Genomic DNA, 7,150 nt, shown 5'->3' with positions numbered 1-7,150 from the left:
AAGGCAAAAGATCCAACAAGTGCTAAGCATCTCTCAGGGAACTCCTTCAAGACTGTTGGAAGACCATTTCAGGTGACGACCTCTTGAAGCTCATCAAGAGAATGCCAAGAGTGTGCAAAGCAGTAATCAAAACAAAAAGTGGCTACTTTGAAGAACCAAGAATATTACATATTTTCGGTTGTTTCACACTTTTTTGTTATGTATATAATTCCATATATAATTCCATATGTGTTAATTCATAGTTTTGATGCCTTCAGTGTGAATCTACAATTTTCATAGTCATGAAAATAAAGAAAACTCTTTGAATGAGAAGGTGTGTCCAAACTTTTGGTTTGTACTGTACATAACAAAAAAGTATGAAACAGCTGAAAATACGTCATATTTATATTCTATACTCTGAGAGAGAGAGTGTGAGAGAGAGAGAGAGAGAGAGAGAGAGAGAGAGAGAGAGAGAGAGAGAGGGAGGAGAAATGTAACAGTTTAATGTTGTATGTAAACTGTGTTTGAGAGAGAGAGAGAGAGAGAGAGAGAGAGAGAGAGAGAGAGAGAGGGGTGTTCAGAGAGGAGTCTGTTGGATGTTTAGTTTTATGGACTCAATGTTGAAAATGTAAAACATTTCAAACACTGTTGGCAGAAGTGAAAAATAAATAATTTTAGGAACTTACAATTTTGTTTGATTCCATGATGTATTTTACTGAACATGAGTATTTACAATGCAAATCCAAATTATTTAAATTTACTGACAGTTACTTATATCTTGTCTTTTAACTTTATTAAGATCAGATTCTGCAGGTAAAATAACAATATTAAGGTGACTTGACTTGGACTTGACTTGACATAGCTTGTGACTTGACTTGACTTGACTTGCTCAAGAAAAAAATACTTGGGACTTACTTGAGACTTGAAGGTTAAGACTTGAGACTTACTTGAGACTTGCACATGTGTGACTTGGTCCCATCTCTGCATAGAGGAGAAGTGAGGGAAAATCAGCAATGAGCCCATTTCCCCACATACAGGAGGTGTTGCTACTCATCTTGTTTCCATGGAGAACAATAAGAAGGAGGCAGGGAAAGATTCTCCCTTCATTTTTTATTGCCCTCTGCTCAGTAACTTGTGGTATTGTCTATGGTTCAGTGTTGCATGTAAGCTGTGCAAATGGTTCCAGAATGGATGTTAAAATGACTTAAGGCCTCAAGTAAAACTATAGAGGTGTTTTAGACACATTGCTTGCAGATTAAGCTCTCTGATGACTCTTTACTCAATAGTACAAAAATGCTTTAAATATTTTGGGAAATGTGGGCATGACTCATCAGAGGCTGATGAACTATTCATGAGCAATATTACTCTCTGGGTGATTACTGTTGTGTGCTCTTCTTAAAACACTGCTGTGAATGTAAACTCACAGTTATGCTAGAGGGTGTGACTAAAGTACACATACTGAAGAAGCTTATTCGGGATAGATAGATAGACGGACAGACAGACAGACAGCTAATCACTCGGTCAACTATCCATATATTGTTATAAATCTAAATAAATAAATGTTAATCCTGAATGGACAGCTGAAAAAATGTGAATACTGGAATAGGTAGTCATCAGTCTGAATATAATACACTGTATATATATTCTCATCATGCCACACACACTCACTGCCAAAGAGTCACTCATGGTGAAGCATCGCTGCATGCCTGTGGAAACAATGATAGCTGAGAATGATTGACACGTTATGCGGTGATCTAGACCCTGGACGCCCTTCTCAGAGCTGGGGCCAAGGGTCTGTCACAGAACGCGGCACAGAGCCAGATTTCATCTCCAATCTTGTTATGGCTTCAGCAGTCTGACCGCTGCCCACTCAGATGATTCTCATAGTCTGTTATTATTAGGCCACAAATCTGACACTTGTCGCCAGTCAACATGCTAATCTCTGACCTATTGCAATTCACGGTGTAGCACTGAGGATTTCCCAGCATGCTTTGTCTGGAATTGACTAAGCCACCATCAGTTTCTATGGAACGATTTAATGAAACAGATTCTCTGCCATCCTCTCTTGCGCCTCCATGGATTGGAGTGTACAATTAATGACCACAATGTTCATTATTTGATGATGATATAATCACTGGTACTCTGCTGGATTGATTACATCACTGACGTGCCTGGCTGTTGTTTCAGCAGCAAGATCATCCATCATGTAAATGATAAATTTGCTTCATTCGGCACGTATTTACCAGGCAGTCAAGCATTCGTGATTGTTACAATTAGCGATGTGCAGTATTGTTGGATAGTTTGAATTGAGGCTTATAATATTAAAAAAAATATATAATAATAATAATAAAATATAATATATATATATATATATATATATATATATATATATATATATATATATATATATATATACTGAGACGTGTTGAGACGTGCTGCATCTGGTCTCGTACTCTATCGAATACGTTGTCAGTGTTGTGCGCTTGCTTATTCCTTTGTTGTGATAAACAGTAAAGTGCGTTAAGCTGAATTCAATTTCCGTTTTGTTGGGTTTAAAAAAGATTAGTATACCGCGGCAGCGGTCGCGGCAGCCCTCCAGTTAAGCCCTTCTTGTCTGAAGACCGAAGAGTGTAAAGACCATCGACTCTACCGTGCGACTCTACCGGGCAGGGACACAGACAGGGGATATAAGTATTGTTTTGATTAATCTCTTTTTCCTTCTTCTTGTTTCATTTCTGTTTCAGCTTTTGTTTATAACCAATTATAACTATGTGTTTCCAGATCCCTACTATCATTACCACTCGTAAACCATGCATCACACAATGTAGACAGCGCAATCTTAACAACCTACACACTTTGCCTATGTCTGCTAATACACTACTTTCAGTACTTTTGTTTAACCAGGTTAAAATACTTTCTTTTTCTATTGGTCTCTGGAATTGCCAGTCTGCTATAAACAAAGCCGATTTCATTACTTCTATTATTAGTCATTCAAAGCTTAATCTCATGGCCCTAACAGAGACCTGGATCAAACCAGAGGACACTGCTACACCTGCAGCACTCTCCAATTATTTCTCATTTTCCCACTCTCCCCGTTCGACTGGAAGAGGTGGAGGTTGGAAATTTAATTACCATCTTTGGGTATCAACAGCTCCTTTGAATCTCATTCAGTTACTGTTACTTACCCTTTTAACATACATTTTGTAGTTGTCTATCGACCCCCAGGACCACTGGGTAACTTTTTGGATGAATTAGATGTGTTGCTCTCAACCTTTTCTGAGGATGGTACACTGAAAAAAGTCTAACATTGCTGTTATTCGTTTAATGTGTATTTTGTCGTTGAAATAGCTTAAAATTATTGTTTTTTTCATTTAAACTAAACGTTTTAGTTTATATTTATGGTTGAATCCATTTTTTTTACATGGATACAATATGATTTGCAGCGGGACATTAAACTGAATTTATTCATTTGATCAAAGCAATTTTATTAAATTAAGCATGGTTTGCACATGCGCATTGCTGAGTTGGAGTGCTGCTCTCTGACCACCTGACCTGTTTATTTAAAGAATTTTTAAAAAAAAACGTCCGTTACATTTGAACTGTGTGTTAAGCGGCGGCTGCAGTAACTTATACTTCAACAGACCCCTCCAGGCTGGCTGAGAGACACAGAACTACGAGCAACTCTGAAGAAGGTAAAATAATCAACTTTGTATACCCTTAATGTTTATTATTTTATTTTTTTCAATTAACGTTTTACCTGACTGGCCTTGACTCGTAATTTCAGCATTCACGCTCGATAGTATGTAACTATCACTAGGATATCACTATTTTTTCTAAATGCATAATTATGCTAGACATTTTTTTCCGCTCAATTTCTGACACTTGAAATGCAGTAGTAAATCCCCAGGTTAAAGCTTCAAACTTCATGGATGCAAACAGCGCGCTTTTCGACACCTCCCGCTTTTTTCGCGTCAGTCTGCATGACTTGTGTGATTCATGCAGTTCTGAGAGGTTCTGATTATAATTTCACAAAGTCATCTGAAGTCATTCCATAGCTTAATCTGAGGGACAGAATTATATTTAGATCATTAAATTACAGTTTACGGAAACTCGTCTTCCCTCTCCCTGCGGCTGAAATCATTCTCCATTTTATATTCAAACCGCGCGCCTCGTCTGTTACAGCAGGATCGAGCAGGATACACGGTAAAACTCTCTCCAATATGATATATTCACATTATGATGCTTCATCTGTAGATAAAGGGCTGTGGATTTGCATAAAATGATTATTTTGTTGGAGTTTTTTGCTGTTTTTAAATGACTCGCCACGGTGTGTCTGTTAGATCACACATTACAAGAACTATGAATTGGCATCAAACTACCAATAAATGGAATTTAAAACCGTGAAGAAACAAATTATCGATAAACTGTTGGACAGATATACACGAGGATTTGTGCGCTCGACATTTCTTAGCTTTGTGCCTTGAACGAATCGTTCGATTTAACCGGTTCTTCTTAGTGAACCGTTTGAACTAGTTCACCAAATCGAACTGAATCGTTTGAAACGATTCACGTCTCCAATAAGCATTAATCCACAAATGACTTAAGATGTTAACTTTTTTAATGTGGCTGACACTCCATCTGAGTCAAAACAAACCAATATCCCGGAGTAATTCATTTACTCTAACAGTACACTGACTGAACTGCTGTGAAGAGAGAACTGAAGATGAACACCAAGCAGAGCCAGATTACAAACAAACACGCCCACTGCTGGAGCGGTTCTCTTTCTCGAGTCAAGAACCAGTTGCATCAGTTTTCCGATCAGCAGTACGTACACTGAACCGAGAATCGTTTCTGTCGGACACGTCAGATTTGATAACCAATGAGCTGATGATACTGCGCATGCATGATTCAGCGTGAAGCAGACTGACACACAGAGCGTCTGAACCGAACTGGTTCTTTTGTTATTGATTCTGACCTGGCGAAACGTAAGTTTATTTCATAACAAATACATTGCAATAAATTATGTATAGTAAGTGGATTACGATTTCTGCCCTTATGACATCTAATTTATTTACTTTATATCTTCAAGACTTAAATCCTCATGCACATTATTGCTGTTACTTTATTATGTTGTTGTTGCAAAACTTAATTGTAAACTTTCCATGATTATGAGGTTTTTAACTGACTAAAGTTCTGATTAAGGACTTTATATTTGACAGACTTCTCTAATGACGTCAAAACGTTGAGCATAAAAGAACAGATGGACTGTTTTTTGTTTTTTTTTGACTTGGGTCTCTGCAGAGCAAAAGTGGGCGTTTATCACCTTGTGAGTGTTTTCAAACTGCTGGGTGTTTCTAAATCATGCAATTAAAATGATCACCCTTACCCAACCCCAGCCCTAAACCTAACATCACTATGACATTAGCCAATCAGGTATCATGGTGTAAAAACACCCTGATTTGGTAACTCCCATTACATTCCTGCAGAGACCTATGCTGTTTTTTTTTTTTCAACCGGTTTATTGAATCGAACTGCCCAAAATACTTTTTGACTGCATTTTACATGTGTTTGCATCCCTGAAACTCTGAAACTTGACTAATGGTTATGGTTACTTATGCTATCAATAGCTAAAGGTCCTATGTGATCTTTTATTTACACTCCTAATTATCTTGTGTTCAGTATTTATCAGCCATAATATTACAAGGCGCAGCTATTTGTATCTGGTAATGTTAGTTTGCTACACTATTAACAGCATTTACATTTGGTAGAAATTTACCAAAATGTTAGCCAGCTTTTCTAAAATCATAAAATAAAGTATATATCTATTAATGTTAAATGTTGGGTATTCTTAATTTGTGTATGATGTTAGAAGTTAACACACTTTGATGGCTGAAACTTAAATCATGTTTTCTCTTTCAGCTTCAGGGAAGCAGCCACCAATCAGCTGTTCCTGCTGTGCAAATTATTTGGAATCTCCTGCCAGTGATCATTGCTTGTGGTAAGTTCTATTTCCAATGTCATGAGGACGTTTGTGATAATTAGGCATCCTAAAGTGTAAAATTTTCTCTCATCTGGGAAGTTGTCTACCAGATCTACTAAGTAAAACTAGATCATCACTTTTAATTTAGTCACATCCCTTGTAATGAACATTTGATTATTTTGATTTGCTAATCAAATGTTTTGTTTTGAAAGTTTAGATTGTATAAGAGCTTGGCACATTATGATCTAACATGAAATCGGGAGATTTTCTGAAATTATAACACATTTTCTTTCTTTTTTTGTGCAGGATAATGAGGTTGAAGAACTGGAGCGGACAACCATGGCGATCTTTATCACTGGGAAAGAGGATCCTCTCCATCCACCTAAAGACATTAAAATTGTTGTCGAAGGAAAAGAGGTCCTGAACGAGTTGCCATCGGTTGCTGGGCTCATATATACACTAAACTTAAAATATCCAAAAAGGCTACAGTTCACCTTTGAATTTGTGCAAAATGTCCTGATGGAGCTTGATGGAATAAAGATGACCCCAAAAGTCACTAAACTGACCACCCAGCTGTACAGGGATTAATTGTATAATTGCATAATTGTTACATTTTATTGTGTTTTTACAGCCAAGACTTTAGATCCTTTTAATAAAAAGGTTGTACTAACAAGGCTGCATTTTCACTGCAGCATTTACAAATGTGGCTGCCCAAGTTCGATGGCTACCAGGTACAAAGGTTGAATAAGGCTGTCAATCTTCATACATTTGAAGCAAATGTTCAATGTTGTAAGTTTATTGCACAATAAATGTGTTCTAAAGGAAAAGTGTTCTGAGTAGTCATTGATTAAAATGTATTGAAATCATTAATTAAATAAAATAATTAATTTAATCAGACCTATAAAAATTAGTTTGTTCCAAACTAAAATAATTAATTTAATTTAACATATACATATTAGTTTAGTTGGTTTGTTCTAATTTAAAAAAATTTGTTTGTTCCAACCTAAAATAATTAGATTGATCAACCTTTAAAAAGTGGTTTGCATGGATTTAAAATTTTCAAGTTAAACTAAACTAAATTATTTACATTGAGTCAATGTCAAATGTTTCGTGTGATTGATTACTTCAATTTTTTTAAGTTGATACAAGGTTTTTATTTTTTCAGTGTACTCCCCTAGTTATGCTTGGAGA

At 36.4% G+C, this 7,150-nt stretch overlaps 1 long non-coding RNA gene across 1 annotated transcript; it reads left to right on the top strand.

The window, feature by feature from the left end:
* Nucleotides 1-3,574: 3,574 nt before the first annotated feature.
* Nucleotides 3,575-6,774, top strand: LOC113054808 (uncharacterized). The gene is made up of 3 exons (XR_003277434.1): nt 3,575-3,671; nt 5,899-5,977; nt 6,266-6,774. It is a non-coding gene; the product is annotated as an uncharacterized LOC113054808 (long non-coding RNA).
* Nucleotides 6,775-7,150: the final 376 nt, after the last annotated feature.

Source organism: Carassius auratus, chromosome 35 (genome assembly GCF_003368295.1).
Source record: "Carassius auratus strain Wakin chromosome 35, ASM336829v1, whole genome shotgun sequence".
Classification (NCBI taxonomy): Eukaryota; Metazoa; Chordata; class Actinopteri; order Cypriniformes; family Cyprinidae; genus Carassius; species Carassius auratus.
Note: the sequence above shows the minus strand (reverse complement) of the source record. Positions and strands in the feature narration are given on the sequence as shown.